This window comes from Petaurus breviceps, unplaced genomic scaffold (genome assembly GCF_028583685.1).
Source record: "Petaurus breviceps papuanus isolate PSGF00001 unplaced genomic scaffold, PetGlider_PUasm1.0 229, whole genome shotgun sequence".
Classification (NCBI taxonomy): Eukaryota; Metazoa; Chordata; class Mammalia; order Diprotodontia; family Petauridae; genus Petaurus; species Petaurus breviceps.
Genome location: NW_027185903.1, coordinates 17,431,793 through 17,442,529, shown reverse-complemented (window position 1 = coordinate 17,442,529; position 10,737 = coordinate 17,431,793).

Below are 10,737 nucleotides of genomic sequence, written 5' to 3'. Positions count from 1 at the left end.
CTCTCTCTCTCTCTCTCTCTCTCTCTCTCTCTCTGTCTCTCTCCCCTACTAATAGACCACAGAAGAAGTGAGTATTCAGCCATGTTCTTTCTCCTCTGTATCACTCGGGGAGAAATTTCATTCTCCTTTGGAAAGGGATGGATCATCTTCCAGAGACATCTCTCTGTGCAACCTGAGATCCATGTCTAAATATTTAGAAAATCCATGTATACATACATATCTCACATGGGAATGCATGTTTATATTTATATGTATATTTATATATATTATATATTTATACATATTATAGTTTATATCTGTCTTAAGAGGGTAGAATTAGACATAGTTGTAGAATTTGTTGAGAAATTTCGCCCTGAAATACGAAAAAAGTTTCCTAATAATTGAAGCTATGCAACATTGGAATGGGCTTTCTTGAGAGATAGTGAGTTCCCCCATACTGGATGACTGTCAGAATATAAAGCATATTCCTTCCATACACTCCTCAATCCAGTGATACTAGTCTCCTTCCTGTTCCTCAAACAAGACACTCAATTTCTCAACTCTGGACATTTTCACCTACTATCTCATATTCATTGAATGCTCTGTCTCTTGGCTTCCCCGGTTTCCTTCAAGTCCCAACTAGAATCCTACCTTCTGCAGGAAACCTCCTTTCCCAAGACCTCTTAATTCTAGCACTTTCCCTCTGTGGATTATTTCTTGCTTATCTTGTATTAAACATTTTTTTGTACATAGCTTTTGTCTATTTTTCTCCACATTAGATTGTGAACTCCTTGAGTACAAAGACTGTTTTTTGCCTTTTTTTGTATCCCTAGCACTTAGTACCGTGTATGGCACATAGTAAGAGCTAAATATATGGTCACTGACTGACTATACAACCACTGAGGCCCCTTCCCATTCTGACTGTCACCTTCTCTCCATTTTTAAAAACACTTCCATTTCCCACTATGGTATACTAACTCACACTCTCTCCCTTTACCTATCCTTTCCAATTATAGCTCTGAAGGAGAAATCCATGTCAGACTAGTTTATGAATGAAAGGCTGGGGAAGTGAAGAATTAGACTTCCTGTTTCTTATAGGCTGAATGTCTTTTTCTTTATCTGCGTGGAGGAAAAGTTATTTGCAGAGTTCAGAAGGGTTTTCTAAGCAGAAGGAAGCTGTTTCAAGAACTGAGAGATAATATTGATGTCCTGGAGAGAGGATTTTCAGGGTAGTATCTAGAGCAGGGGTATCCTTCCTTGGAGATTTCTAAAAATAGGTTATTACTGCCATCTGGTATGTGAGAATATAGGGGAGTTTACACTTTGGAAAAAGAAAGCTATAAGGGCATGATGGAAGGACAATGCCAAGCAATTACAACTGACCTGGCTGGAGAGGCCCTTGAAAGGTCATTGGGTTGATCCCTTTGCCATCACCACCCCATCTAATCCATCCCAATACAATTACTATGAATGCTGCTTTTTAAAACCCTCCACTGTCAATTCAGTAAGCATTTAATTGAGTTCCTCCTGTGATCTCACCATTATATAAGGTATTGTGGAGGATGTAAATGAAACATGCAATACCTTCCCTTCCCTAGGAAAGATTATAACATTTACATTAAACAATTAGAGGAAAATACCAAATATTATATGATGAAAGGGACAAATGTAGAATGATGTTAGTAGTAAATGCTTTGGAACTTTGGGTAAAAGAGATATTAGTATGGATCAGAATAATCAGGGAAAGTTTCATGGAAAAGGTAGGAATGCAGGATCAAAAAGATCTAATGAGAGGAAGAGGATCAGGGATAGCATTCCAGGGGGGTAACAGCATGTAAAAGAGCAAAGAGTTAGGAACAAACATGCACTGTACCGAGGACTGTGATGACCAGCCTCACTGGAATAGAAATTACATCTTGGCTAAAAGGAGCAGAGACATTTGTATGGGTAAGGTGGATAATCCTCCTCATTGGGAAAGTCCTTTGCATTTCTGTAAGTATACTGATGGCATAACAACAAAACCAAACATAATCCTCCAAAAGAAAATGGAGGTGATTTTTTTTCCTCCTCCTATAGTGACTGGGACAGCTAGGTGTCACAGTGGACTTTTAGAGCCAGGCTTGATATCTGGAAGACTCCTCTTCCTAAATTCAAATCTTCCCTCAGACACTTAGTAGCTGTGTGACCCTGGGCAAGTCGCTTAACCCCTATTTGCCTCAGTTTCTCATCTGTAAAACAGAGAGAAGGAAATGGCAAACCACTGCAGGATCTTTGCCAAGAAAACTCCATAGGCAAGTTCATGGAGTCATATAGAGTTGGAGACAACTGACAATGACTAAACAACAATTTAGTACCAGGAGGTAGTGAATGCCTCAGATTAGGTATCACCATGTGAGCTGCTGTTACTGCCAAGATGGTGGAGGCCATGACTAACTGTTGTGCCAAAAGAAGAGAGACAAGAGACTCCTGAGAGTAAAATTTGGAAGTTGATAAACTTTTTCCATGGGACTGTCTGGGGTCAGGCCCAAATCCAACAGTGAGTCTGCAGGACAACGTGTCAGCTTTTAAAGGGACGCCATGTGGCCAATGGTTAGGTACTACGAAAGCAGAAACTTGCAGAGCCCACAATCAGTGATTGGTCAGTACACACCTTAAAATTCCCACCAGGGCCAAGTCTCCCTGACCCGGACCCGGAAGCCTGCCCACCTCTGTGAAGGTGAGATGACTAGGAGAGGGTGGACCTGAACCTGGCCATCTTCTCACTTCCGTGAAAGAGAGCTGAGGTTGGGGAATGGGCAAGCCAGGTACAACGTAACATGGACAAATCAGACTGAGGCACTGGGACCCACCCAAGACCACACATCAGTGCGGCCAAAAAAAAAATACAGAACCTTTGGTGAAACTAATTGTATATTATAGAGTAGCATGCTTTCTGGGCAGTACATAGGGTGCCAGGCCTGCAGTCAGGAAGACCCAAGTTCAAATCTGTCCTCAGATTTATCTGTGGGACCCTGGGCAAGTCACTTAGCCCTGTTTGCCTCAATTTCCTCATTTGTAAAATTGGCTGGAGAAGGAAACGGCAATCCACTGTAGTATCTTTTCCAATAAAACCCCAAATAGGGTAATGAAGAGTCCAATATGACTGAAACAACTGAACAGACAGCAGTGTGCTTTCTGAGTTTGTGTACACTTATTTGACTTGAAGTCTTCCAGTCAGAACTCCCCTTTTTTCACATCCTCCCCTCCTTCTGAGATTTTGATATCCTAGAAAATCCCTAGTTTCTGCTCCACCCTCCCTCACACCAAAACCCTAGACTCTGCTTTCTGCTCACTTCAATCATAAATTTTTTTACCCCAGTGATTGTCCTAACCATCAGCTCTTCAAAGGCAGTGTAGTGGAAAGCAAAAGGTGTTAGACATGAAATTAGCAGAAATGGGTTTGAATTCTGGCTCCAACTCATATAAGCTTTGTGGCTATGGAAAAGTCCCTTAACCTCGCAGAGCTTCAATTCCTTATCTGCAAAATGGGGACAATGATACTTTTGCTTGGTGTCTCAGTGTTGTTGTGGGGGCCATCTCCAGTTGTTCTGATCTGTCCCCTAGACCCAGATGACTCCAGAAGAGAAAACAAGGCTGATGACTTTGCATAGGCCTTCCTCACTTCAATCCAAATCACTTGCATGTCATGGCATCACCTCCCTGATGTCATGGTCCTCTTCTAGAAGGAAGGACGAACGACACAAACAAAAGCAACAGAACAGCGTTGCTGTGAAGAGTGTCTCATGGACAGTGCTCCGAGGGTCATAGAGCTGTGAGCTATTGAGTTGTAAACAAAGGAGTTGTTCTTTTTCATTTTTTTTAAAGATGAAACAGAGTAGTATTCAAAGCATTTTTCAGATTCAACAGATTTGTCAATACATAAGCATAGCCACTATGCCTGGGGTTAAAAAAACAAACAAACAAATAACACTTTCTGATGAAGGTGATAATGCCTCACTTTTGTACAGTGTTTTTGTAGATTTCATGCATGTAACTTATTTGAAAATTTCTGGGTCTCTAATTTGATCCCAGGTCTTCTGATTCCAATTCCAATGTAACCAATCAGTCAATAAGCAGTTATTAAGTGCCTGCTCTGGGGCCAGATCCCGGGCTAAAATGCTAGTGATACAAGGACCAAAAAAAAAAAAAATCACACCACACTGAAGATGAATTATTCTAATTAGTAGCTGAAATTTATACTGTACTCTAAAGTTTACAAAATGCTTTATCTACATGATATTATTCGAGCCTCAGAACAACTCTGCAAGCAAGGGTCTACAAGGGTTATCACCTAAATTTTACAGATGAGAAGACTGAGGTTCAGAGAGGTTCAATGACTTCCCCTGAGTTGCCCCCTAACAAGGAGCAAGTCCAGGTCTCCCAGGCCTGGATCAAAGTGCTCTCCATACCCTCTGTGATATCTCTCACATAGGAAGACTATTTTATTTCTGCCTGCCATTTGACAAAAACAAAAAGAAATATGGCACAAGGGGAGCAGCCGCTAAGACTTCGATGGTAATTTTTATAATGGTTCCTCTATTCAATTAGTCAAAAGAGGTTTACTTAGACAAATGTCCAATTTAGGAATGTGGGTACGGTTGGAGCAGAATAGCTTCAGGTGGGCTGCCCTAAAACCATTTGTCAAAGTAGCCTGGAAACTAAGGGGGAATTTGGGGGTGAGTTGAGGAGGGAAAGGAATGAAAAAGAGAGCCAGCTTCTTGCTACTATTTGTTGTCGTCCCCACTCTCCATAACTGAGCAGTTGCCTGAAGTGCTCCTTTATCTTTCTGTAGAGCTGGAGGCCAATAAATCCCAAAATAACACCATTACAGTAAAACAAGCTGCATTGCCTGCAAGATGGATTTACTGGAACGATGTCAAGCGATTGCTTCCATTGTATTGAGTGCTTACTTTAGGCCTTTCAGAGAGCTGAGGTGATGAAAGGTTATGCTTTTGGTTTGAGGAAAGACTTGCAGGGATATCCTGGGGGGAAAGGAGCTAGGTTTCCACAGTGGAAGGTATCCGAAGGCCAGGGAGGCGCTGTAGCTGTAGGATATGTAGTCGAAACTTTATAAATGCAGAAAGGAATCCATGAAATTTATTTTGAAGCCAAAGTGGTCTGTGGGAGATACACTTATTTAATTTGCCAGAGAAACAAGCTAGGTCTGAAGCTGAACCTAAGACTTAATTAAAAGGTGTTTTTTTGTTGTTGTTCTAATCTCAGGCAGTACATGTATGAGGACTTCAGCTCAGAACAGTGACTATTACTGAATGCTTTGTCCCCATTGGATAAGTAACATTCTATGATTTAGGGCAGCAAGCTGTTGCAGTATAGAATGCCAGACCTCAGACACAACCCCTTGCTATCTAGTTTACAACCCCATCACTACTGAAAGTGCTTTTAGAAAAATTGCCAGTGATCTTTTTTTTTGAAGTGATCTATTAATTGCTAAACTGGAGTCAGGAGGACTCCTCTTCCTGAGTTCAAATCTGGCCTCAGACACTTGCTATCTGTATGACCTTGGGCATGTCACTTAATTCTGTCTGCCTTAGTTTCCTCATCTGTAAAATGAGCTGGAGAAGGAAATGGAAAATTACTCCAGCATCTCTGCCAAGAAAACCCCAAATGGGATCATGAAGAGTCAGACACAGCCAAACAATAACACGATTTAGATTCTTAACCCTAACCCTAATCACTGTAATGTCTAACCCACCTTACTGGTGGGAAGCATTCTTCCCTTGTCTTCAAACTTTGCAAACACTTCAAACACAGGCCTGGCATCAATCAAACTGCATTTATTAAACATTTACTATGTTCCAGGAACATGCTAATCCCTGTAAATGTAAAGAAAAGGTAGAAAAAATATAGTCCCTGGCCTTAAGGGGAAAAAAATAGCTTTCATATAGCATCTCCCATGTGTCAGCACTGTGATAAGCACTTCACAAATATTATCTCATCTGGTCATCACAACAAAATTAGGAAGTAGGTGTTATTATTATCCCCACTTACAGTGTGGGAAACTAAGGCTGGTTGGTTGGTTGTTGTATATATATATATATATATATATATACATGTATATACTATTGGGAGGCACATACATACACACATATATGTATGTATAGTACACACATATACACATGTACCTCTGTGTGTGTATACACATACAGAGAGAAAGAGAGAGATACACCTACTCTTGAGAGGAAGTGTACAGATCTATAGTTTCACTGCAACAGGTAACTTCTTGAAACGTAACTCCCTTCACAGATGGAGAGAAATCAATAACTTGTCTGTAATGCCTAGTCTTAAAGACTTACTGGAGCCACTGAAAAGTAACTTTCTAGTAGTCAAACAGCCAGTAAGGAGCCAAGGCAGGAGCTGAATGCAGGACTTCCTGGCTTTAAGGCCAGTTCTTCCTCCATAACTTTCATGCTGCCCATGAACATGAGGTTCTTTAAGAGTCTATAACCAGTTTTAATATAGCTGAGTGTTCACTTGGCCAGGTCCGGGGATAATGGGAAAGAATGTGCATTGACTGATTTTGACTGATCACTCCAGTGACACAGAACAATTAGTATTCATCTGCTGTATCAGCTGTTCCATCTTTTAGGGCTGGAAATTGATTAGTCTCATTTTAACATGTGAGGATAAGGTCTACCCTACCTTAATGTTTGAGATAGAAGGTCAGTCCAATAGTATTTTGATATTCAGCTCTAGAAGTCACATAATGATAAGGAACAATTTATGTTGAGGTAATTTTCCAGTATGACGTTAAAAAAAATCCACCTGTTCACAACAGGAAGCTCTTTTACTATAGAGCAGTAATTCAAGAGTGATCAACTTATTTTAGTATCTACATTACACCAGGACAATTATGTGATGTTAAAAGTTCAAACCCTTTGCTTGATTTCATTTATCTTTCTAAGGAGTTAGTATTTGACTGAGATCAATCAGGCTGCTACTGAATTCTGTGTTGTGGGGTGTGGGGGGGCATAGCTAAACAAGACTTGATTTGCTTTTTTGAGGTCAGGTGTTTCCAGACTTTTTCAACTTTATCTCAATCCAAGGTTCTCCACAATATGACCCCCCATCTTTCTTTCTAGGTTTATCTCCCACTATTTTCCTGTACTTACCCTATACATCACAAAAGCTGGACCACTGTCTGTTCCTCAAAGACATCTTGGGCTTTGCACTTTCCATGCCTTCTTAGCCCGTGCAATCTCCTAACCATCTTTCAGATCCAATTCAATTACTACCTTTGCCCTGAAAGTATCCTCAATCCTTCATCTGCGTCGATCATTGGATCCTAGGGACTTCAGGGATCACCTAGTCTAACTCCCTTATTTTATCACTTTATTGAGACTGAGGTCCAGAGATGCTAAGTGTTAATTCTATTAGTCCAGCCTCACTGGCACATGGCAATCCTTTTATTCTTCTCTGTTGATTCTGCTAGAGCAGCTAGGATAGAGTGCTGGACTTGGAATCAGGAAGACTCATCTTCCTGAGTTCAGCTGTGTGACCCTCAGCAAGCCACATCACCCTGTTTGCCTCAGTTCCTCATCTATAAAAATGAGCTGAAGAAGGAAATGGCAAACCACTCCAGTATCTTTGCCAAGAAAACTCCAAGTGGAGTCACAAAGAGTTGAATTTGACTGAACAACAACTGACTCTGCTATGCTATTGCTCTCCCCACAGAAGATGTTCCAAGCTTTTGGCTTTTTCTTCAAGCCCCTGACTCTACCTCAAAACATGACCTCACCTTCTACTTTACTGAGAAGAGGTTTATCTGGTATGTTGTTCCCTCGTCTTCACTACCTACCTCAATAGCTCTTTCTATTTCCCTCCATCCTCTCTCTCCCCTTTTTGGCACTAGTCTGAATGTTAATCCATTTGTGCCCTTGATCCCATCACTTTCAATTTCCTTTGGAAGCTTCATCTATCCGTCATTCTCATTCTCTCTCTGTCTCTCTCCCTCTCCCTCCCTCCCCCTTTCTGTATGTCTCTGCTTCTTTTTCTCCAGCACCCTATTCTCCAAACCCAATCTACTGGCTCTTCCCCCATGGCTAGCAAGCATTCAGCTTTTCTTTGCCCCGGCCAAAAAAACCCTTTCCTTGACTCTGCTATTCCTTTATGCCTTTCTCCTCTTCCCCTTCACTGCTAAATACCTAGAAAGAGTAGTCTAGACTATCTCCACTTTGTGACCACCCATTTTCTCCACAACCCCTTGCTATCTAGTTTATAACCTCATCACTTTTTGAAAATTGCCAGTGATCTTTTAATTGCTCAACTCCAAGTCCCCTTTTCAGTCTTGTAACTTTTCTTTAATATGGTATAATATTAACCAGTCTTTCTTCCCTCAGTCCTTAGTTTTCTTATTTTTTTGCTCTGGACCTTCTTAGTATAGGGGTCTGGTCAGGCTCTGTCCTTTGCCATTTTTTATCCCCTTGTTTATACTCTTTTGCTGATGTTAAAACTTTCTTATGGATTTACTTATTTCTATGTAGATGACTCCCAAATCTACACATTGAGCACAAATTTCATCCCTGAACTTCAGTCCTGTATCTCACTTTTGTATTGATATCCCTAGCACCCAGCACAGTGCCTGGCACACGGTGCAAACACTTCATAAATGCTTGTTAATTGATTGACAAGAAACATATTCAAGGACATGACTAGAAGAGAAAGCAGAATATTCATGTACTCAGAATTAAAGACAAGTGGAAGATAGTTAAGCTATACAGGGCTAAGACAGAGGAAGACATTTGGAGCATTAGGATTCTCTATCTAAGGTTTATGGGAAGAATAAATTGAAAAGAATTTCACAGAATGATAAGGTGGAAGGGTTGCAATCTGCCCTTGTAGAAGAAATACCTACATGAAAATGATTGATGTATCTAAGTAGAATCATCCCTCCTGGCTACTCTTTCTTCCTTTGACTTCTGAAATTTCATACTCTCCTCATTTTCTTTCTTTTTTTAATTTTTTTTTTCTTTTTGGAGGGGGCTGGGGTAAGGTAGGGCAATTGGGGTTAAGTAACTTGCCCAAGGTCACACAGCTAGTTTTTGTGTTAAGTTTCTGAGGTCAGATTTGAACTCAGGTCCTCCTGACTCCAGGTCCAGTGCTCTATTCACTGTGCCACCTACCCACCCCTCCTCATTGTCTTTCAATCTCTCTATTTCAATCTTTTCCCTCTTTTTTGCTGGCTCCTTTTCTGGATGACTTAAGGTGGACGTTCACCAGGTCCTTGACCTTCTTTGGTCTCTTAAGAGTTTTTGCCCTTAGCAATCACTATCATGTCCCACAACTTCACGGAATCAGAGAACAGAATCATGAAATTTGAGAGTTGGAAGGTACCTCAGAGACCATGTAGTCCAACCCAGCATAAGTCTGGCTCTATTTGAACGCCTCCGTGAAGGGGAAACCTGCCACCTCTATGGGCAGCCCATTTACTTTTAGACAGCTTGAGTATTTAGGTAGTTTTTCCTGAAATCAAGCTTAAATTTGTTCTCTTCAACTTCCTCTCATTGTTCTTGGATTTCTCTTCTGAGGCCAAATTAAGCATGTCTAGTCCACGTGACAGCCTTTCAAATACTTGACCGACTATCATGTAGCCATTGAATATTCTCTCCTCTAAGCATCAACTATCAGTTCAGCAAAGCCAATATTCAAAATCTGTACCTCAAGAACTGAGTATTTCTTACCTAAGCTCCAGATTAGAATCTCCAACTGCTAATGAGATGAGATATTTCTCTCTCTGAGAGAGAAATATGTAGTCGACAGTTGTAGATCATACACACAAACACACACACACATCCAGCTCAACTCAAATTCAAGAGAGACAGTATGATAAAGGGGAAATAGTGTTAGATTTGGGGTCAGAGAACACATTGTTCCAAACTTTGACTCCTCTCTCTCACCTCACAGTTCAATATCAGGTCTAAGTACTGTCAATTCTAAATCCCCTCAGCTTGTGAAATAACTGGATTTTCCTCACTTCTAAAATGAAGAGATTGGATGAGAGGATTTCTAAGATCCTTTCTCTTTCTAAAGGTCCATGGTTCTTGGCTCAAATTTAAGGGGTATCTCAAATAGCAACAGTGATTATTACAATGACAGCAATAATAAAATAAACAAATAATGAGATATAAAAGCTGGGAATTGACATTCTAGGAAGTTTTACAATATTTCTTTCCTTCTTTACTGGGTAACGCTAAAACAAATATAGTATAGTTTCCGGTACAGGCAATATTTGAGGTGAGAACACTTTTTGTTGTGGCCCTTGATTGTACTTGGAAACGAATATACACTTGAGACGGAGATGAGAAAAGAACTAGATTAAGGAAAAGAACTAAATTTAGAACAATATCCTTATGCAAACCTAAAATATGAAAAAATTCAGTAATTTTGCAAAAACACTTAAAGCTTAACTTTGACTGAAAAATAACTCCATGAGACCCTTACAAAGTTCACAGATCAATTTGAAAACACCTATTTTTATTTTACTACCTCAAAAAAAGTTCCTAGGTTTGAATATTGCTATATTAATCCATGATAATAATTTGAAAAATAATCCAGTTTAAGAACAATTCATATGTGTTGGGATCTATATTGGTAAAGAACTAAATAAAAAAATTCCTTATGAACCACTTTTGTAAATGCTTATTGACAATTGTTTTCCTATCATTATACTATAATATCATCTAACATATTACATATACACGT